The sequence below is a fragment of the Acinonyx jubatus genome, chromosome A2 (assembly GCF_027475565.1).
Source record: "Acinonyx jubatus isolate Ajub_Pintada_27869175 chromosome A2, VMU_Ajub_asm_v1.0, whole genome shotgun sequence".
Lineage (NCBI taxonomy): Eukaryota > Metazoa > Chordata > Mammalia > Carnivora > Felidae > Acinonyx > Acinonyx jubatus.
In genome coordinates, this window is record NC_069383.1 from 91,696,534 (window position 1) to 91,720,621 (window position 24,088).

At 37.4% G+C, this 24,088-nt stretch overlaps 1 long non-coding RNA gene across 1 annotated transcript in view; it reads right to left on the reverse strand.

Moving 5' to 3' along the window:
* LOC113602988 (uncharacterized) overlaps positions 1-24,088 on the reverse strand; it is a 116,193-nt gene that overhangs the window by 14,052 nt on the left and 78,053 nt on the right. The window lies entirely within an intron of this gene.

Here is a 24,088-nt window from a genome sequence, read left to right on the forward strand (position 1 = left end):
TTGGGGATAAAAGGAGCCCAATACATTAGCTAAATAATTATGGGCCACATTTTAAAAAATCACATGTATTAATACTTTATTAAATAGAAAAACAGAGATTTGAAAAAAAGCACTGGTTTTATTTATTTTTTAAAATTTATTTATTCATTTTGAAAGAGAGAGAGAGTGCACGCTAGTGGCGGAGGGGCAGAGAGAGATGGGGAGAGAGAACCCCAGGCAGGCTCCACACTGTCAGAGCAGAGCCTGATGCAGGGCTCGATCCCGAGAACCGTGAGTTCATGACCTGAGCTGAAATCAAGAGTCAGATTGATTAACCAGTTGAGCCACCCAGGCACCTCGAAAAATAGCACTGGTTTTAAATCACCAAAGTTTCCATAGACGGGGGAGAAAACCCAACATGATACACCACAGATTCCAGTGGCCTCTACCCATCAGGAAGTGTGGGAATACCTGAAAAGGAGGCAGATTTCAGTAGTGAAGACAATCTGAGTGTCTTCCAGTTCTGGTAGCTACACAGTGGTGTCAGAAGCACAGCAAACACTTCCCCAGCAATAGATGTTTATCACAGCTCCACTGAGGAAATATTTTGCAATGTTCATCAGCATAGCACCACTTTGGGGAAAGCCCCTTCCACATTCTTTAGTCTATGTGCTTACAGTGGGGCTGACCCCAGCCCCAACTGCACAGGTATGAAAAACTAGAGTCAATCCAAAGACTTTTACCGATTACATCAGAAAAGGGGTGCATTTGTTTGCACTGCTAGGAGGGATCTTAAAAGTTCTCTTCACAAGAAAAGCATCTGTGACTGTGTGTGGCAATGGATGTTAACTAGACGTACTGTGGTGAGCATTTTGCAGCATATACAAAATCCAGTCATTACACTGTACACCTGAAGCTAATACAGTGCTGTAATATCAGTTATATCTCAGAAATAAGCAAATATGTAAAACTGAAAGATAAAGTAAATAAAAAGGAGAAGGAAAGGGGATGCATCTGTTTCACAGGAGTTGGAGGTAGGAGGAAGACTTGAGTTACTCATGGTCACATCTTATTACCAGGTGGGAAGAATCTTTCAGAGAAGAATGATAATGAAAAAAATATTCAGGGGTGCCTGGGTGGCTCAATCGGTTGAGCATCCGACTTCAGCTCAGGTCATGATCTCACAGTCTGTGAGTTCAAGCCCCGTGTCAGGCTCTGTGCTGACAGCTCAGAGCCTGGAGCCTGCTTCGGATTCTGTGTCTCCCTCTCTCTCTGACCCTCCCCTGCTTGTGCTCGGTCTGTCTCTCTCTCTTTCAAAAATAAATAAACATTAAAAAAATTTTCAAAGATAAGAGATGAATACAGATGGTTTTCTGGTCATATTGTGAGAGCATCTAGATCCAGCTATACCTGAAGCATCAGATTTCTGTAGTTTTCATTTAGTGAAAAACTTTTTTAAATCCTTTTTTTTTTTCTGGCATTACCCTCTCTGTTGCTCTTCCTCAGTTCTCATCCAACAAGGTAATGTTTTCCTTTAAAAAAAAAAGTCAAAAATAATTTTTATACATTACTAACAAACGATCCATGTCTCCATTAGGTACCTTTAATGTTCTACTTTTTATTTTATTATTTTATTTTTTATTTTTTTGGAATATTTATTTATTTTTGAGAGAGAGCAAGTGGGGGAGGGACAGAGAGGGAGTGAGACAGAGGATCTGAAGCAGACTCCATGCTGACAGCAAAGAGCCCAGTGTGGAGCTTGAACTCACAAACCATGAGATCATGACCTGAGCTGAAGTCAGAGGCTTAACCGATTGAGCCTCCCAGACACTCCAATGCTCTACTTTTTAAAACAAAATCTCAAGCAGCTCAGAATACTTTTATACAAACTTGTTAAAAATGAGAGTTTGGTCCAGTTCTTTTTAGAAGACAAAGAGCTGTCTGCAGGAATAAGAAGATGAACTTGCATGTAAAAATAGAGTTTTTCTGAATTAAAAGCAATAACATAGGCACTGAAAACATCATTTGCCTTGTAGTCAGCCTGGTATTTTTAGCCCCTCCTACACAGCGTTAGGTCAGGGGAACTGAGAGCTCCAGTCTCTCATCTTCATGCATCCACAATTCTAGCATTCATTTAATTTCTGACTAAAAGACACTAACTGCCAGTCCAGCAGGCTCTTGAGAGAGCCTCAGACCTTGTTCTTCCCCAGTGTTCTCTAAGGTTCCTGGAGGTGGGACTTCCACTTACCACCCATGGATCCCAGCCTTTCCTCCCTTTGCTATTTCAGCTTCCTTTGAAAATTTGATTCATCTTTACAATTTGGCTGGTTTATTCTCAGCACCTGGCTACCAGACTTGGGAGCTGGTGGGGATGTATCTATTTCTTGTATCACACTGTGCCTCTTTATTTAACCCAAAGCCCTACCAGTTGAAATGAGGGATTGAATAGACAAATTACACTGACATGACTTGTCTATAAAAATTGCCCCCAAGGAACCAGCTTCTTGCCTTTGGGTTATTGTGTCTAAATCCGTCATTCTCTGGTTCCCTCCTCTCCTTGAGAATGTTGACATTTGCCTCCAATTCTAGTGAGACTGGTGAGTTCACACCAAAAACATTTCTGAAAAATATGTAAGATGAGCTAAAGATTTAACTGGTCACGCGATCAGAAGGAAGTTCAGCAAAACTTAACACAGCTTCTCTGACTCCTGGAAGCCATAGTCAAGATCCTGCCCGTGCAAAGTGGCATCTAGCCAGGTCTTGAGAGCTTTACTTTACATGTCTAGTTCAAACTAAAGCTTTATGATAACTTATGAGGACTTTGAGAATAAATCCTCTTGTCTTATATTTCTTCTTTAAAAATCTTGGCTCTCTGAAGTCCTTTGCATTTGCTTATTAAGTTTAGATTCAGCCTGTCGAATTAAAAAAAAAAAAATCCACAAGAGTTTAGATTGCAGCTGATTGAGTGTTTCAATCCCTTCATATTTTATAGCACAATTTAAATTTATTTTTTCTTCAATTTCTTTTAGTGTTTCCAGTTTTCTGCATAGAAGTCTGATACAACTTTAGTTAGATTTATTCTAAGTGTATGGCATTATGATGCTATTATAAAAGCATTTACTAAATTTCATTTCCTAACACTTTCCAATATACAGAAATGAACGGATTTTTAAATATTGATTTCCTATATAGCAACCTAGCAAAGCACTCTTTAAGTCTCATGATATATCTGTGAATTATTTAAAATTTTCATCATATATAAGCAATTACTTCATATAGAAGTTTGCTGTTATTTTTTCCACTTCCAAACTTCATGTCTTTTTTGTTGACTTACTATATTACCATGAACTTGAGCAATTTGTTGACTAAAAGTGATAACATTGTTGCCTTGTTCCCAATTTCAAAGGGAATAATTTCATTATTTCACCAATATGTATATTTGTTGAGGTTTTGTTTTGTTTTTTAGGTATTCGTCATTAGATTATTAAATGTTCTAACCTGGTTTGCTAAGAGTATTTGTATTCTTCTAAATCATACATGCATGTTATAATTTCATCATGTACATTTTCTGCATCTGTCAAGATTATCATGATTTTGTCCTTCAATTCATGAACGGGCCTATTGCTAGAAGCCAGATACCACTCAAGTGCTGATGGAAAAAAAAAAAAAAGTTCTGCAAAGGGGAAGTGCTCAACTTTGTCAAGGAGAGGCCATATTGTTTGCACTACTAGCAGTTATAAATAAGTGCATGTAAATCAGAGCATCGGTTAGTTACAAGGTACTTTTCAAACACCAAAGACCTGGATATATGTGTTGAGAGGAAAAATTACAAAAGCAAAAAGAATGGCATTTTAAAACACGTTATGAGAGAGGGCCTTACTATTATTCTAACTCATTAAGCACTTTCTACATGAATTATCTGACATATCCTCAAAACAACCCTATCATTTCCACTTAAGACACAGGAAACTGAAGCTCATAGTGGTTAAATAACTCGCCCAATGTTACATAGCTAATAAGTGTGATTGATGCAGTTCCAACTGGCTCCAAACCCAAACTCTTAAGTTTCTTTCAGAGGAGGCAACATGATATAGTGGGTAAGGATTTGCACAGGGTTTGGTTTTGATAAATGATGTTTTCTAAGTGACAGTTTTATAGATGGAAATAATAGACAAGAAGGAATTGTACTCTGAACTGTTTTATAGAGATTATTCATGTGCAGAATTATAAAGTCTGAAATTCTTTTGTTCTGGAAACTCTCACATTAAGCTTCTCTAAATGAAAGAACTTAATGGTGTGGCTTTGGGCTGAGCAACGGGTCGAATGTTTGCATGTCTAGTGGTGAAAGAAATTCTTCAGTTTTCCTCATTCCTTCCTACGTGAAAACTCTAAATGTGCTCATAGTATTCCCTAAAAAACAGTGTCACTTTGGACACTGTTAACTATGCCAACACTGTGATGATGTTCTATGATAACAACGCATTCTTCTGCTTTTTTCAGCACTTCTGTTCCTTCTAACTTCTTTGTGGGCTGCTCCATCCATCTCTTAAATGCTGATTGATGAACACACTCTCTTCCTGGAAATCTCATTATCTTGGGATCTCGTACCTTATCTATCGAGTAGCCGAAACCAGAAAATAAAAGTGATGAAATTTACACATCATTAATACATATGTGTGTGTGTGTGTTTTCAATCCAAATGGTTATTTATTCTAAAACTGGAAGCTACTTTGCCTACATTTTCACCAGAATGTTTAAATGAGAACAGGGAAGGAAAAAGTTACAGATGTAAACATTGACATAGTTGCTTTTTTAAAAAAATATTAAAACCCTTTTTATTAGCCACTTCCATGAATGCTTTACAGGTTATGCAAAAACATTTACAGGCTCCACATGGTGTTTGCTTTTCTCGCAAGTTTTTCCATCTACTACAAGAACAACAGAGGTCTGATTATATGTGTATTACAGCATATAATATAATTATATAATCTGTTAATTGTATAATTATATAAACATATAATTATATGTGTATTATATATAATTACACAAATTAATTATATATGTAGCAATGTAGAATCAATATATAATATTATTATATATAATACTAATATATACCGACATATTACATACTGATATATACCTTATACTACATATAATCAGTATATAATATTATTATATATAATCAGTATTATTTTCAGAATTTTTTTCGCTAATCAGGCTTAATTTTTTTGAATTAACTTTTTATTAAGACTTCATTTTTTTTAGAGCAGCTTTAGGCTCACAACAAAATTGAGGGGAATATACAGAGATTTCCCATATAGCCCCGTCTCCACAAATGCCTGGCTTCCCCCATTATCAACATCCCCCACCAGAGTGATACATCTGTTACAACTGATGAGCCTGTACTGACACATCATAATCACCCAAAGTCCACAGTTTACATCATGGTTCACTCTTGGTGTTTTATATTCTGTGGATCTGGACAAATGTAAAATGCCATGAACCTATCATTATGGTATCTTACAGAATATTTTCACTTCCCTAAAAAGCTGTACTCTGCCTATTCATCCTCCCACCCCTCCAACCCCTGGCAACCTGTGATCTTTCTGTCTCTAGTTTTGCCTTTTCCAACATGCCATATAGTTGGAATCTTCTAGTATGTAGCCTTTTCAGACGGGCTTCTTTTACTTCGTAATATGCACTTAAGATTCCTCCATGTCTTCTCATGGCTTGCTAGCTCATTTCTTTTTAGCCCTGAATCATATTCCATTGTCTGGATGCACCATAGTTCGTCCATTGACCTACTAAGAGACATCTGGATAATTTACACTTTTTGGCAATTACGAATAAAAGTGCTATTAACATTCATGTGCAGGTTTTTGTGCGGACATAAAATTTCAGCTCCTTTGGATAAGGAGCATGATTATTGGATCCCATTGTAAGACTATATTTCGTTTTGTAAGAGACCACCAAACTACCTTCCAAGGTAGCTGTACCATTTTGCATTCCCATCAGCAATGAATGAGAGTTCCTGTAGCTCTATATCCTTATCAGCATTTGGTGTTTTCAGTGTTCTGGATTTTGGCCATGCTAGTAGGTAGGCAGTAGTATCTCACTGTTGTTTCCATTTGCATTTCCCTGGTGGCATACAATGTACAACATCTTTTCACCTACTTATCTGCCATCTATATATTTTCTTTGGAGAAGTGTCTGTGGCCCATTTTTTAATTTGGGTTGTTTTTTTATTGCTGAGTTTGAAGAGTTCCTTGTATATTTTGGATAATAGTCCTTAATCATATGTGTCTTTGACAAATATTTTTTCCCAGTCTATGGCTGGTCTTCAGTATTATTTTTTATATTCTTCAGTATATAGAATTCAAATATTGCAGAAAATACAAGACAAGAATTACAAACAGAAAAAAGTTTAAGTGCATGAAAAATAATATTATATGTATAACTCTGAGGAGGGAGACAGAGAAATAGGGTCAGTGCATGGGGTTTTAAAATTCAGATTAAAAATTATTGACTAAAATTAGGTAACATTTTATATCAAGTATGTCAGATTACGTTTTTCCCCATTCTTTTCTATGTGTTTGAAATAGTTCAAAATTTAAGGAGGAAAAAAACTGAAATCAGACCACGTTCTAGTGTTTTAATACAGATGACATTAGTGAATCCATTACTTCCATCTGATCTCTTTTCAGATGGAAAATAATCTCTTATAATCTTATAATCTCTTATAATCTTATTTATAAGATTTCTTTCCACTATAATACTCTGAGAATGCTTTTATGATGGCATGTTTCCCTACTTTCTTTGGTATGTCCTAATTCACAAAATATGAAACTTCAAAAGATTTGCTTAAACTGTACATTCAAATTAGCTCTTTTATAAAGAGGAAGGCAAACATATTGTTACTGCAATAATTATTGTCTTAAAACAAGTGCCCTCACTTGAATTTGGACTCTTCTGTTAACGTAGTAAATGAACTCATGGTCATTAGCTTGAATCAACTCTAAATGTAGGATGTTTACACCACACCCAGATTGGGTCAACACTAAAACAAGGTATATACAAAGGAATTCTTCCCACTTCTCTTGAAAACACATATTTCCATTGGGCTCATAAATCAGGATTTGCCATATGCAGTGCACTTAACCCCAAGCTAAGATTTCTAGAAAACATTTCCAAAATTATTTAGCAAATCATGATCACTACATTTCTAAATGGCCACTTGGAGTGGACAAAAGAGAAAACATGGGCTTCTGGACTCTTCCTGTCTGAAGCCTCCAGCCATAGTCCAGGGTAGTTGGAGCAATGAGCTGGGCCAGAACTTTCCTCCCCAACACCAACCCAAACTCAAATCACCTGCAGCAATTGAGCTCCTTAAAATATTCCCGAAAATGGAAGTGTACAAAAGGAATCTTGGATTTGAAACATTCTCACAGGCCCCAGAAGTGAGGGACTAAAGAATTTTTGGCCCTGCTCAGTTTCTCAGTGGACGAGCCAGTGTCAGGGCCTCCTGACTATATGGGTCAGAACTCGCTTTCCACAGAGATACGAAGAAGGAACTGGTAAGACTTTTTTAATTGCCTATGTGAAGGAAATCACTGAGGACACTTGAGCTGAAAAAAGGGAAAAGGAGGGAAAAGAGAGAGGCTATGGCGTGAGAGCACACATCACTGCATATGCCTTTTCTCTGGTCCCCGTGTTCCCACTGTAGTGTGGATCTGAGATGGTTCATGTGCTGATCTCTGATTGTTGGCTCATCATTCCAGCAGGAACGAGTTCTTTTGAGGTCTTTGTTTCCTCTTTGCCCACCTCTTTCATCTCATCCTCCACTTCTTAAGTTCTCTAAACCATAAAATGTTGATCCTATCAGAAGTTTGGAGTGCCATGGTAGTCTGCAGATTCAGGGTAGGAGAAACTGTCTTAATTCCTTTGAACTGGGGTTGGAAATAAGGACGGGCAAGAGATAAGACTTTAGGGACACTGAGCTAGTGATTGAAATGCTTGGGTATGTTATAATGGGGGTCTGGGCCCAGGACCTAAAGTAGACTTATGCGGACTTAATAAGAGAGAAATCCAATATTTTAAAGCATCACCAACTAATTCTGGGGAACCTGAATTTTAAACATATAGGACACATGCCCACCTACTACCTATTGACAATTCAGTAGGAAGAACTGTCTGTGACTCAAGACTTTGCACAGTCCTGTCTGAACTATCCTCAGTAGGAACTTCCCTCTTTTTAATGGTCCAAGACAGCCATAAGGCTTCTTTAATAAGAGGCTGGATCCCTGACATCAAGAAGGGCAGTGGAATTTGGAAGGGGAAAGATGTTTATACGTTTTACTTTTTTTTAGCACTCTGCACCTGTACATGGGTGGTACTATGAAGAACAAACTCTGGGCGTTCGCCTGAGCCAAGAGAGCAATGAAACTCAATCCTGATCCCATAGAGGGTGTGTCATCCTGCCTCCAGACATCCCACTGCTTTCACTATGCTGCTTCACTCAACCTCATGGCTCTATGGGCTTCTCTATGAGTTCCATGAATGGTTCATTGCATTTAGGTTAAAAAATATATACCCCCAAACTGAGAATTTCTCTCTCCCCTGAGAAAACTAGTACATTTTAAATTTTTTCTTGGGAGTCTATAACTTTCTTCCCCAAAGTAAGTAGTGTAAACAAATTATTTCTGTCAAACCTATATTATTGGTATCTTTAAGAGGTTCCACAGGATAATTGTGAATTCAGCCTGATTCTACAGAAGTAATTCAATACTTCCTTCACTGCCACCCCTGACTCTGCTGGTTTTTTCTCTCTCCTTCCTTCCTTTCCTTCTCTTTTCCATCCCCACTCAGCTCTTAGAAATTTCAGTACTGACAGTTGGTCTCCAACTCCGGCTTGTCTTCTTGATCTTGCCCTGTCTTCTCCAACTAGACCTAGTGTGTGTTCTCTATCCCAGCACTGACTCTTGGCAGACTCCTGCTTTTGAGTTGCTGGTGTTCTGTGGCCAGTACATGAGTATAATTTTAGCAAAGGCAAAAAGGGGAAAAGCTGTGCACCTGTTTTATTCTTCCTAATCTCTCCCCCAGGAGAAATAAATCTGGGAAAAAGAATAGGGGAGGTGCAATGGAAAAGGTCAGCCCAGACTGCTGTGCTTTCTGAGAACAGAGAAGACAGCTGTACTGGTCCAGAGAAGTTGGCCCCTGAGTTTAACCAAGAAAGGCCTACAGCCTTATTGCTGTGACCCTTCCCCAGCCCACCTCCTTGAGTTGCTACTTCTGGCAACGGAGAGAGTCAAAGTGATCTATTCAGGAACTGTGTGGCCCTGGTTATTGATATTCCATCACCAGACACTGCATCAACCCAGACCTGGAAAAACTGGACAGATTAATAGCTTCTTCACATTTCTTTGGGTGGTAATACACAGCTATTCTTGGCCTATTGATTAATTACAATGTCAAATTAAGTTAGGATAAACTTTCTAGCTCATATAAAAATTGGCCCCTACTTATTTTGTGTCAATACATCTCTATCAAATAATACCTGGCTACACTGTTATTCTCATCTCTGAGTTGTTCCTGTTTAAGCAGGTATTATGTCTAACAACACTAATAACAGCCAAATGCATAGGACTTTTTATGGGCCAGGAGGTGTTGGAAGTGTTTTACACAGACTAACTCATTTAATACTCATAATAACCCTAAGAGGAAGGTAATTTTATCCTCATTTTATGAACGACAAATCTTAGGAGAGAGGTTAAATAACTCCCAAATCTCCTGCCAATGACCAGTGGTGAAACTGGGATTCAAATTGAGATGGTCTAACTCTGGAGTCTAGATTTGCAATCATTAAGTCATTAAATTGTATTTATATAGTCATCAATGTCTAGCACAAAATGTTAAACAAATAAGTGTTTAATAAAAAAATCTGAGTTCATTATTCTAGTTTGGGGGTATTAATCCTGGGATCCATGGCAAGTGCTTTAACATGAAAAATATTTTATTTCATACATTTTCCACCCATATGACAAAACTAAGACTTTGGGAACTCCAGAGCCCTGACCCCATTGGATGGGATTCAAAGTCATTGTCTAACTCCATAACCAGCACTCTGCCTACTCTGCCAAGTGATCTTTCTACGAGGCCCAAGGAGCTCTGGGATGTCCTGGCTCTTCTGTGGCTGCAAGGGCTGTCCTCTGAGGCTCTCACGCAGTGGATCAGCCAAAGAGCCCACCAGGCTCTCTTTGCATAATGAGGGATAAATGCAGAGGGAGACCGGTGGTTCCCATGTAACTGAGGTGGCCGCTGGCTCTCAAGTGGCCCTGCCTGAGCCTCATCCAGTGGTTTGACTCTCAAATCAAGGTGGGGAAGTCTGGGTTCTGTTCCTACTTCACCAAAAATCCTGTGCTCTTGAATCACTCCCTTCTGAGTAAGAGAAGAGAGAAAGAGAAAAATCAGGGCTGGCTCTTCAGCCTCCAATCCTGTTTTTTGGGAACAGGGAACTGGACTACCTGGGCCCCTCAGGAAGGCTTGAACACAGAAGGTAAGACACTCCCTTCCCCTCTCAGGATCCTCCTGAAGACCACTGAGCTAGATGGTCATTTCCAATGACTGTTTTTGCTTTTCAAATCTTACAAATCTTACCAGGCCTAGAGTTAAGATGTATTTTAAAAAATGCTTTAAATCTGTTTAAATCCTCAACAGATATAGCAGGGAGAGTTTCACCATAACAATAAAGGTACAAGGTTTCTAAGCTACCACTTTCCATGATTTTTGCCAAGTGATATCACTTAATTATTCCTATTTTGCCAGTGAAACTACAACCACCCTATGTACTGATGAGGGAGCATAAGGCAAGCCGACAGGCCACAAACACCCCCGACCCTGGTGGGATATGGGTGATATTCCTTGGGCATTCCTGGCTGCCCAAGAACAAAGGAAAGGGGAAAAACAAATGGTTAACTGATAGAGATCATAGTCCTGCAGGACCTAAGTCTCCATCACCCCTCCATAGTGATGTGGGAAACAAAGGCAGAAGGAAATGGCAGATTGAACTAAATTTCCTTATAACCTGCAGCCCACTGACAGATACTTGAGGCTGGCAGAGTAAAACGTTTCTCCAGGAACTCCTTACTGTCTTAATGTTAATGCTCTGCTAGAGGGAAAAACCACCTTAGCTTGACAATGGCTTGGCCTCCAGTATCCCATGAGTCTTCTTTAGCATATGAAAATCTCACTGGAAACTTCCCCTGGACTTTACCTCACCCAAGTCCACAGTATATAACCAGTCTCTCCTCATGGTCCCGGGGCAGCTCTTCCAGCCCATGGGTGTTTAATAAAATCACCTTTTTGCACCAAAGACCTCTTCAAGAATTCTTTCTTGGTCATCGGCTCTGGACCCCATGAGCCCCACAATCACCCCCAAACCTCATCAGGTACCTCATGTAGCCTTAAGGATGATTGGAGGTGAGGCGTTTAGTTAGCAGTATTGTTTTACCCTTCCACACAAACTCAGGTTTCCCTTCTCCCGGGCGCTCTATGCTCTATTCTTTAGTAAAAATGTTCCATGAATTTTTGTAAAATAGAGAGCCAATAGTTTTGGGGGATTTTATGAGGTGGCTTTCTAATCCAGGCACAGGACTCCAGTCTGGGTCTTTGTTTAGAGAGGAGTTTTTCACAAGCTTTTTTCTCCACAGACAGCACTTTGGTCACTTCACATGTAACCAAAGCTCTCTCTGTGGGGAGACGGATCATGTCGTGGCGCTTCCAGCCAGGCAGTTACATGGCCGTTCTTCCCACTGATTTCAGGGAAGGAAACTCACGTTACAGCTCGGTGTTTTCATTTCAGTCTCCCTACAGCCCCATCACAGGAAGTCTAATAACAAAGATGGGCTAACTGTTAGTTATGGAATGTTAGTTGTAGGAGAGCTAGAAAAGTTAAAACACCCAAATTCAACCACTGGGGGGATATTCTTATAATTTTGTAGTATTGGTGACTATCAGATAGCATTCTATATAAATAGTACTCAAGAGTATATTTTATTAAAATATATATATGTGTGTGTATATATATATATATATATATATATATATATATACATACATACATACACACTGTATATACATATCAATCTGATTCTACGGGATCCAAAATGTGCTATGTCTCTGTGAGACAGATACATACACACACATTTGAGTGTCTTGTGTGTTTTACAAATACAAAACCTGTATGACCCTCTTATTTTATAGTTTTTTTCTTTTCACTTAAGAACACATTACATATTTCTTAGCCCAGGTGTCTGTAAACAGGAGAATGGATGAACAAACTATGGTGCATTTATACAATGGAGTAATCCAATGGAAAAGTATTCAGCAAGGAAGAGAAATAAGCTACCCACGCACACAACAATATGGACGGATCTCAAATAATGAGGAATGAAAGGATCTGTACCTCAGAGTATATATTGTATGAATTCATTTATTCATATGAAGTTCTAGAACAAGTAAAGCTCAACTTTGATGGAAAAAATCAGAAAAGTGGTTGCCTTGGCAGAATGGGGCAAGGAGAGAGGAAGGGGCAAGAGTGAACTTTTGGGGTGGTTGTAATGATCTATGTCTTGATAAAAGTTTGGGTTACATAGCTGTATGCATGTGCAAAAACTCATCTAATGGTCCACTTAAGACTTGTACATTTCATTGCATATAAATTTTTACTTAAGGAAAAAAACAACAAATATCGAACTCTAGTTAATAATATGCATACTAAAGTACTTAGGGGAAGGGAACCGATGTCCGCATTTTACTTGGAGATGCATTTTGAAAAAAGATCAATGCTACATAGATGGACAAATATGATAAAGCGGGTATCGTAAAATGTTAATTACAGCATTTAGGTGGTAGTTCTTTGGGCGCTCTCTGCACAATTTTTTCAATTTTCTGTAGGTTTGTTATTTTTCATATTAAAATGTTAGCAAGAAATATGCTTCCACAGTGTTTTAAAGGACTGATTAAATCGATATGTATAGACTGGAATAAAATTCAATCACTGTAAAACATTTAGATTGTTTATATTTTTACAGTACAAGCTGTATTACAACAATTATCCTTATACTTGGATATTTGGACACTTGTCTTATTAGATACTTAGGATAAATAAGCATGATTGCCAAGTCTATAAGGAATTAAGGATTTGGGTTCCTATTTTGATCTAGAAGATTTGGCACAATTTCCTCTCTTCTAAAGAGATGGATTCTATTTCCTCATATTTTCTTAGAAGATGTCCATTTCCATAAGATTCAGTTCTTTTTTCATCTTTGCTAATCAATCCGACATCTTTAACGGAATATTCTTACAATTTATTTCCTGGTTCTCTCCCACAGCATTTTTAGATCAAGGGGAAAACACTTAAAAGAGAAGAGGAGAATTTTCCATGCCCAGTTTTGAACTAACAATCTGAATCATGGACTCCAAACCGTGATATGTCTTCAACCTATTTCCATGATTTGATTTGTACTTAATCAGAGATTGAAAGTAAAATCAGTTTCTGGGTATTCTATCTAGTCTTTTCTTTCTGTGAACATCCAATGAAAGTACACAGGATACAAGAACATGGGAGGTGTTTACTCTTCATGCCGTGACATCACTATGCTTTGACAAATTATAATGTGGAGTCGTATGTTCTAGCACCTTTTGGGTTATCAGCAAGTTGCATAAAAACCCAACATATGTTCAGGTTCTAAATGATGATTAGAAGCCAAAGAAATCTGCGCGGCAAATTGGGATGCCAGAAGGAGCAGCACACAAACAAAACATTCACTTGGCTGTTCTTCCAATCCCGCTCATTGTGGTGTGGACTACAGTCCTGTTTTATTCCTTTCTCTTGGCTCCTTCAGCAGTAGATGAAACCACTGAAGCCACTCAGCAGACAAACACGCCAGATCACGGGCCAGAGGACAATTTCCCTTTCCCAGCAGCAGCTCAGGGCCCTTCCCTGGACTTTCCAGATGACCTTTATAGCAGCAGCTGATTTCTTGAATAGTTTTTATTTTGATGGCATACAGCAAAATAACAATGCGACGTTGCCTAGTGAAAAGCCTGAGAATCAAATTTTGGGTCTCTCTCTCTCTTATGGCTTTGATTTGAATATAAGAGACTTTAAGAAGGCAGTAACGGTGAATATACATGTGTACTTAACGTCTCATGGAGGTTTAACCAATTGGTGAGCAACAGGTGCATTTTACAATTTCCAAAAATGATACGAAGTGTTAAACAAGTTCTTGACAGTATTCCACTCAGTATCAGCTTTCAAGTGGGTCAGCCCATCTCATCCATTTGAAACTCAAGTTAATGGATTCTTTATAGAAATTGCTACTGTTGAAATGCTGTTGGGATTCCATTTTCTGATTTCCTTAATATTGCACTTTCCTGTTTCCCACCTACTTCCTGCAAAGTCTCTCTTGACTGACTTATTTATTGTAGAACTTATAAATAGTTCTATCCAAATTTCAGTCTTTAGTTTTACATTCTATCTCTACTTTTTCCTATAACATTTTGAGAAAAAAATCAGTTCCACATTGTTTGGACGGGTTCCTAAAGGTGGAATTAAAATTTTAAAACGTTATAATAGGTATCTAAATTGGTATAACTTGTTGATTCCCACCACCTGCAGATAGTAGCAATTTCCTTACATAGTTGTCAAACAAGTCCATCCCATTCCCAGTGTTGGGTAGATTGATGGATAAAAAAATGCTATCCCATCCAATCAGTTGTATGGACATTCAAGTTCTTTGTCCATTTTAAAATGGATATGTTTATCTTTTCTTATTTATGTCTATTTTTTAAAGTTTATTTATTTATTTTGAGAGAGCAAGCAGAGGAGGGGCAGAGAGAGAGGGTGAGAGAGAATCCCAAACAGGCTCTGCACTGTCAGCACACGGCATGATGCAGGGCTGGATCCCATGACCCTGGGATCATAACTTGAGCTGAAATCAAGAGTTGGATGCTCAACCAACTGAGCCACCCAGGCACAAGATAATTTATATAACAGATTACAAAGTCTGATATTACTGAATTAGTTTCTTCTTCAAAATATAGGCAATACTGGGTGAATGACAGAGAACCAGACTGTGACTAAAATAGACTGAAGTCAGTTGCCCATCATATTATATGAATATTTTAAAAGGCCATTTTTCCGAGTTACTAAAATGTTCCATTTCATTGAACTTCATTCCCATGAACCTTTATAAATGATAAATAACAACCAAATCAATGACAACAATAGTGAGGGGTAGAAAGAACGCTATAACAAGATGCCAAAATCTCAAAATATGGATTTTTTAACAAAAAATTGGAAGAACAATAGTTTCTAAGTGTGGTTGTGAAACTAGGTCATCTATATCTTTTGGGATGTAGAAAGAAACTGTGTTTGTTGAAACAGAGCACTGTGGTGAGAGAAAGATATAGCTAAAGCAAAGAAGCAATGAAATGGTTAATGGAAAAAGTATATGTACAGGTTGAAGACATGGTGTATAGAAAAGTTACACCATGTATCACAGGTTGTTTTAAAATTACTTTTAATCTAGAACGTTCAGTTTTGTTTTAATATGATTTACCCAGTTGTGATTTACTTGGCATATTTAGGACTCAGCATAATCTTTGAGTCTGAAAATTGATTTCTTTATTCTGGAAATTTCTCCTTCATGAATCATTTTTATACAGTGTATTAGCATTCTTTCCATTCTTTCTTCATGAAACACCTTCAAGACCTCAGTTGATGCCTCCTGTCCTATTATTTATATTTATTAATGTCTTTTTCATATCTTCTGTTGATCAATCTTCCGATATGTCAACTCTATCTAGCTGGTAACTTATCCATTGAGGGTGTTTAATTTACTGTAATTTTCAGTTTTAGTGTTGAATTGTTTGTTCTCCCATTTAGTGCATCTACTGAAGCATCCTCATGGTGACTTGTTTACAAATGTGGTTTCTGATTTTTGACTACGTACCCCTCCCACAGAGGTTGTCCTACAGGTTTTGGAGACATTCTCCAAAGCCTTTGCTTTTATCAGGAGCCCTTATGGGTCAAATGGTTTTAATGTATTTTACTGTTAATTTTTTGGCTTGAGTTTACATGGGTACTATGTTTTATACACTATACCCTAGCATGGCACAGACTTTCTGTTTTAATGTCTTAAGGTAATTCCCTATTCTATAAGGCCTTAGGCAGATGATAAGAATCTTGTAGTTTCACAAGTTGGTAAGGTAAAATTCTACGAGGGCTTAGCCCTTGAAATAAATGGCCTGGCATGAATCCCACCTTTATGTAGGAACCTCAGTTCTGGCTTAAACTCCTATTCTTAAACTCTAGCTTTGTGTTTCCATTTTCCATTTTTAGGCACCTAAGAATTTTCCTTTCTTGCCCTCAAACTTTGTTAGGTATTTTAAAAAAATGTGTTATTCCAGGTTGTTGTAAAACTGGAAAGCTCTCCAAATAATTTTATGGATTCAGGATAACTTTAAAACTAAATAGAGACAGAGAGAGAGAGAGAGAAAGAGAGGGGGGGGGAGAGAGAGAGAGAGAGAGAGGGAGAGAGAGAAAGATTGATCTTATTTATTAATATAGACATAGATGCATAAATTGCACCAAATATTAGAAAATAAGTTTTTTAAATGTAGAACCACAACTACAGTCCTAAAATAAATCCTACTTACTTGAGTTTACTATTATTTTGATATATTGCTAGATTTTATCAGTATATTTTATTACATTAAAATTTTAAAAGGGAAAATTCATATGAATATAACAACTGGTGGTGAAAATATGATTGTTACAATTCAATAGACATTTCTTCCAGAAATTCTGAGTAAAATTAGGATGCAAGGAAAAGACTAAAATATGACTGACCCTGTAAGTGCATTGACACTGCAAGTATATTTTCCTCTTCCTTATGATTTCCTTAGTAACATTTTCTCTTCTCTACCTTACTTTATTTTAAGAATACAGTATATGATACATATAACAACTTTTTATGTCACCAGTAATGCTTCTGGTCAACAGTAGACTACTAGTAGCTGAGTTTTTGGGAAAGTCAAAAGTTTTGTGCAGATTTTTGACTATGCAGGGAGTTGTCACCCTTAACCCCTGAATTGTTCAAAGGTCAACTGTATATGTATAGATACTGTATGTGTAATTTTCAAAGTGTAATTTCTTATATAAATTATATTTATATTTGTATTTTATGCATTTTTGAATATTTATAAAATCCAATAAAAAACACATGTAAAGGAAAACTATTTACATATTAATTGCATGGTGGGCATATACTAATTTGGTACTCAAAATCCATACCACTATCTTTCTAGTGTGTTCTAGTTTGTAGAGTCTGGAGAATTAAAAACTACATTTTCACAATCCCTTGCCAAATCTAGGATCCTGGATGTGAGTTACGTTTGGTTGACCAGATATACTTGTGTAAAAGTTGGAATCTTCTTGGGATATCAGTTTTCTCTATATCTTTAAGTTTCATATATATATAACTTATTATATTACATATATTACATATCAGGTGATATTACTGTCACCCTGATTGCTATTCTCTGAGGTTCTTGAACCTGTGTTTTGGTATCTGTCATTAATTGTGGAAAGTTCTTGGCCATTGCCTCTTCAAATATTTCTTGTGCTCTGTCCTTCCTCTCAACTCTTTTTAGAAATCCAATTACACATGTTAGATCATTTGGTATTTTTGCACACCTCTTGCACACTCTCTTCTGAGCTTTTTACATTTGTCTCTGTGTTTTCTTTCCTTGGCTATCGAGACTATTGAAGACATTCTTCATCTCTCCTACTGTGTACTCATTTCTAGCTCTTCCAAATGATTGCTTTGTATTCTTTTCATCTCTTCGCTGAAGTCTCTCATCTGATTCTGCATATTCCACCCTTCCCACTAGAAATTTAAGACATTAATCTCATTATTTAAAACTTTCTATCTGGCAGTTTATAATACCAGTGCCATTTCCAAGTCTGGTTTTACTGAATGTTTTATCTCTTGAAAAGTGTTGTTACTTTCTTGATCCTTTGTAATTTTTGGTAGAAATATGTCCTACACCTTGTGTAGTACAGTATAGACTGAAGTAAACAATTTTTGTGCTGGGAAATGAGCACATTTTTTCTTCTACTAGGGACTTAATATGAGCTCTGTCAATTCTGTAACGAGTTGAGCTAGGTTTAATCTTTGCTGTTGCTATGGTTACTCTCTGTGCACTACAGATTTCAGGTTTCAAATACTTTGTTATAGCCGAATATTTGTGCCTCCACATCCATATGTAAAATCCTAATGTCCAATGTGATGGTATTTGGAGGTGGAGCCTCTTGGAGGTGATTAGGTCATGAGGGTGGAGCCCTATGAATGGAATTAGTGCCCTGATAAAAGAGATCCCAGAAAGTTCTCTTGCCCTTTCTGCCATGGGAGGTTACAGTGAGGAGACAGCCTTCTATGAAGCAGGAAGTAAGCCCTCACCAGAAACTGAATCTGATGGCACCTTGATCTTGGAATTCCCAGCTTCTGGAGCTGTGAGAAATAAATTTGTTGTTTATAAGCCACACAGACTATGATATTTTGTGACAGCAGCCTGAACAGACTAAAACATACCAGCAGTGTTAATTTGTGGTTAGGATGGAGGCTGGTTTGCTACCTTATTTTCTCAATGTCTGCTATACCCTCAGTGTTAGTTCATCCCTTTATGTCTCTGAGAAGGTCTCCCTTCATGCTTCTGTCCCTCCTCCAGAAATAGACTGTTACTGATTACTCAGTGCTTGCTAGCCTGGTCCTGAGGGGTGGTGGATTGGAGGACATCCTCTTACTTTTCCGATTCAGCCTGTGTTTGGCAGGCACCGTGTCCCTTGGTCTCAGTGACTGGACCATGTCTATGATTCTGTTCCACCTCCAAGCTGTAGGAAACGTAATGGCCAGATCCAGGATGTATTCCTGCCCCTTTGCCCTGTTTCCTTCCTCCAGCTTGGGTACTCAGTAGTGTCCTGACAGCACCAGAGTTTACTGTCTTCTTTCCGGTGGCTGAAGTTTGTTCCCCCCGGACCTCTGCCATAAGGGAAATGGGGAAGAAAAATCTAGTGAGTTTCACACCTTTCTTGTAGCAGCTGCCGCACTCCCTCCTGCAGGCCTGCATGGCAAGCATGCTTTCTCGGGAGTGTCCGCCACTCTTAAATTTTCTTGTGAGTGCCCAGTGAGGTTCATGAAGACCCTGACAGTGCAACGCTTCCTCAGGTCTTCAGCTTCCAGTCGTTCTATATGAAGTTCATTAAAAACTTTTCACTGAATCCTTCTTTACAGATCGTATGACATCCAGCGGCATTTGCTCCAGGTAAGCAACTGTCCACATTCAGTCTCTCCCCCAAAGTGCCTGTATTTCCATAAATGTCAGACTAGTTGGTTGTCTTGGGACATCAGGTCTGACAGGACTGTCAAAAGCTATGGCTCTGCAGATTGTCCAGTGTTTTCTTGTTGTACATCCTACGCAGAAACCGGAAGCTGTCCCATTGAATTAAAAAAAAAAAAGGACGTTTATTGCAGAATTCTTAGTAGAAGCATGCACTCTAGTCTATCAGAGTTCTATCAATAGGTTATGAAGAATTTTCATAATTTACTGTTAAGGGAGATAAGTAAGATGTAAAATAGGTGTACACAGTATGATCCAATTTTATAAAACAATGACAAAACCTGTATTTATGTATTTATACATCTATGCATAGTTATAGAGGCATGAAGGAAGTACATACATACTAGGTCACTGCCATAGTTCCTGGGAAAAGAAAAAGGCCTTTATAGGTGGAAGGGGAAAAAGGGGAATGAAGAAAAGAGAGCTAGGAAAAAAATATGAAAAAAAATTTAATGAAAAATTAAACATGTAAGTTATAATCAAATGTTATTTAAAATAATATATATGTTGAAAAGTATGTGTGACTAATCTAACAAGATGTGCAAATGAAAGACGATCAGAATATTTAAAATATGTCACTGAGGCTGGGAGGCTGGTGGAATAGGAAGCAATAGGAGTGTCTCCCCACAAAGACAAAAGTTGTACTGGCAGAATGTGTCTGATGTAACAATTTTAGAACTCTGGGGTATGTTGAAGGCTTGTAACTTCCAGGGTGAGGCATGGATGGTAAATTGTGTTTAATTTCAGTCAATGTTAGCTCTTAGCAGCAATCACCCATACCCTACCTCACCTTCACACCCCCAGCACCATGGCCAGAAGTTATACACATGTTCCTGGAGTAGCTTGCATTAAGCTTGAGGGAGCCATGCTTTATTTGTCCTTCAAACATCAGGGATCTATGTTCAAATAGTAGAGATTATTGTTGCTCCCTGTTCCCCATTGTTGCAAGACCTCCCTTCTTTGGCTAAAGCAGTTGTAAGGGATTTACAGGGCCAGTATCCATTTTTTTCCCTGCCTTTATATTTCTCTTTCCCCCCTTTTTAGAGACAGACATTAAAGAAGAAGTTGTTCAAAAAGCAACTCATATCCAAGGGAAGTTAAAGGCATTACACATGCTCAGGGAAAGTCGCAGGCTTGAGAGACCTGAGAAGACCTTAAGCTTACACATCAGGCTGATACTTGACATGGGAACAGCTTACAACAACCTAAAACCAAACCAAACAAACCCAGAAAGCAGAAAACCCCAAGGAAAGGGGAGAATCTGATTTCCAGGGTGAATTACCACACTATTAGATTCACATGTCCAGTTTTCAACAACTAGAAAAACAACAAAATCACAAGGCATGCAGAGAAACAGGGGCATATGGCCAATTAAAAGGGAAACAAAATGAAGCAACAGAAACTATCTCTGAGAAAATCCAAGTGGCAGACTTACTAGATACAAACTTTTAAAAAAATTTTTTTAATGTGTACTTATTTTTGAGAGAGAGAGAGAGAGAGAGAGAGCGAGCAGGGGAGGAGCAGAGAGAGAGGGAGACACAGAATCCAAAACAGTCTCCAGGCTCTGAGCTGTCAGGACAGGGCCCAATGCAGGGCTTGAACCCACGAACCGTAAGATCATGACTCAAGCTGAAGTCAGACGCTTAACTAACTGAGCCACCCAGGTGCCTCATGGACACGAACTTTAAAACAACGCAAGGAACTAAAGGAAGATATGGAGACAGTTCAAGAAAACAATATATGAGTAAAACAGAAGTCACAATAAAGAGATAGAAAGCCAAAAGAAACTACAGAGCTAAGCAGTACAATAACTAAAATGAAATTTTCACCAGAGGGATTTGAGTAGGCAGAAGAAAGAATAAGCAACCTGGAGATCTGGCAGTTGAAACTGTTGAGTCTGAATAATAGAAAGAAAAATGACTGAAGAAAAGTGAGCAGAACCTAAGGGACCTGTGGGGACACTGTTTGGCATACATTCATTTTGGGAGTCCCAGGAGAAAGAGAAGAGAAAGGGGAGAAGGGATTATTTGAACAAACAATGGCCCCAAATTTCCCAAATTTGATGAAATCCATGAATACAAACATGCAAGAAGCCCAAAGCACTTCAAGGAGGATGGACTCAAAGCTATTCACCACAAGACACCTTCTATTCAAACAGTTGAAAGCTAAAGTCAAAGAGAATCCTGAGAGTAGCCAGAGAGAAGTGACTTTTCACATACAAGAGACCCTCAATCAGATTATCAGAAAATTTCTCATCACAAACTTTGGAGGCTGAAAGGCAGTGGACTAATATATACAAAGTGCTAAAAGAAAAGAAAAAAAGAAAAGAAAAAAGATCAACCAAGACTCCTATATCCAGGAGGAAAACTGTCCTTCAAAGGTAAGAGATAAATTAAGACATTTCCAGATATTAAAAAAAAACCCTAAAAAAAAACAACTAAGAGAGTTTGTTGCTATTAGAACCGCTCTCCAGAAATCCTAAAGGGTGTCCTCCAGGTTGAAAATGAAAGAATAGTATCTTAGAGCCATATGTAGAAAATAAAGACATCAGTAAAAGCAAATACATGGGCAACTATAAAAGCTAGTATCTTGACAATTTGTAACTCTAGTTTTGTTTTGTACATGACTTAAGAGACTAATACAATTTTTAAAAAATTATTACTCTAAAAGCCAGTATTATTGTAACTTTGGCTTGTAACCCCACATTTTGTTTCTACATAATTTAAGAGACTAATGCATTAAGGAAACAATTATTAGGTTATGTTTTTAGACACACAATGTATATGTAATTCTGTAACATCAGTAACTGAAAAGGATGAAGACCATGCTATAAATGACTTGAGGTTTTCTTTTTAAGTTATTGAAGTTAAGTGGCTATAAATTTAAAGTAGAATGTTATACCTTATAGGATTTTACGTGCAATGGCCACAGTAACCACAAAGAAAATAGACAAGTGTTATAGAATCCACACACAAAAAAAAATAGAGAAGAGAATTAAAACATTTCACCATAAAAATCAACTAAATACAAAAGAGACATTGATACAAAAAGAGAGGAACAACAACAACAAAAAGCTATATTCCATATAGAAAACAAATAGCAAAACTACAGGAGCCTCAGAACTACAGAAGTCCCTCATTAACACTAATTACTTTAACTGTAAATGCATTAAACACTTCTATCAAAAGAGAGGTTGGCAGAATGTATTTTTTTAATTGCACCTATACGCTATTTAAACATCCTCATTTTAGATCCAAATGGAATGAAAGTATGAAAAAAGATACCCCATGCAAATAGTAACCAAAAGATAACAGGGGTGGCTATACTAATATTAGACAAAATATACTTTAAATCAAGGAAATGTATAAAACATTTATATATTAATAAAAGCTTCACTACAGCAAGAATATATAACAATTATAAACATTTATGCACCTAATAACAGATTATCAAAATGTATAAAGCAAAAATTGACAAAATTGAAGAGAGAAATAGGTACTTGTATCATAATAACTGAATACTCTAATATCCCACCTTCAATAATGGATAGAACCAGACAGAGATAAGTAAGGAAACAGAGGACTTGACAAGACAATAAACCGCCATATACAGATCTAACTCTCTACCCAATAACACCAGTTTGCACATTCTTCTTGAGTTGACATGGGCTATTTTACATATTGACAATATATTAGGCCACAAATTAAATCTCAATAGATTTGGAAAGATATATGTCATATAAAACATCTTCTCTAACCACAGTGAGATGAAGTTAGGGATCAATAGCAGAAGGAAAACTGGAAATTTCACAAATTTTTGGAAATTAATATAATACACAAACCACCAATGAATAAAAGAAATCACAAGGGAAATTCAAAAATATTAAGGCACAAATAAGAGTACAGCACGCCAAAGCTTACACAATGCAGTGAAAGCACTGCTGAAGGGGAAATGTATAGCTATAAATGCTTACAGTAAAAAAAAAAGAGAAAGATCTCATATCAACAACCTAAGTTTACAACTAAAGAAATTAGAAAAAAAAAAAAAAAAAAGAACTAAGCCCAAGTATAAAAGGAAGGAAATAATAAAGATTAGAACAGAGGTAAATAAAATAGAAAATAGAAAAATAATAGAAAAAAATCAATGAAACAAAAAGGTGGTTCTTCCAAAAGATCAACAAAATTGGCAAACTTTAGCTAGATTGAATAAGGAGAAAAAAAAAAAAAAGAGAGAGAGAGAGAGAGAAAGCTCCAGGTACTAAAGTCATAAATGAAAGTGGGAACTTTACTAACTGACTCTATAGAAATAAACATTACAAAAAAGTACTATATACAATCACACTCTATACACAAATTGTATAACCTAGATGAAATGGACAGTTTCCAAGAAACACAAATCCCACCAAGACTGAATCACACAAAAATAGGATAATCAAATTGGCCTATAACTAGTTAGGAGATTGAATCGGTAATTAACAAATCTTCCATGAAGAAAAGTTCTGGCCTTGACGACTTCACTGGTGGATTCTACTATTTAAGGCAGAACTAACAACAACACTTCTCAAACTTTCCCAAGAAATTGTAGAGGAGAAAACCCTCCAATAAGGCCAGCATTATGGGTAGCAGAGGGATGGGGGAGGAGATCTTAA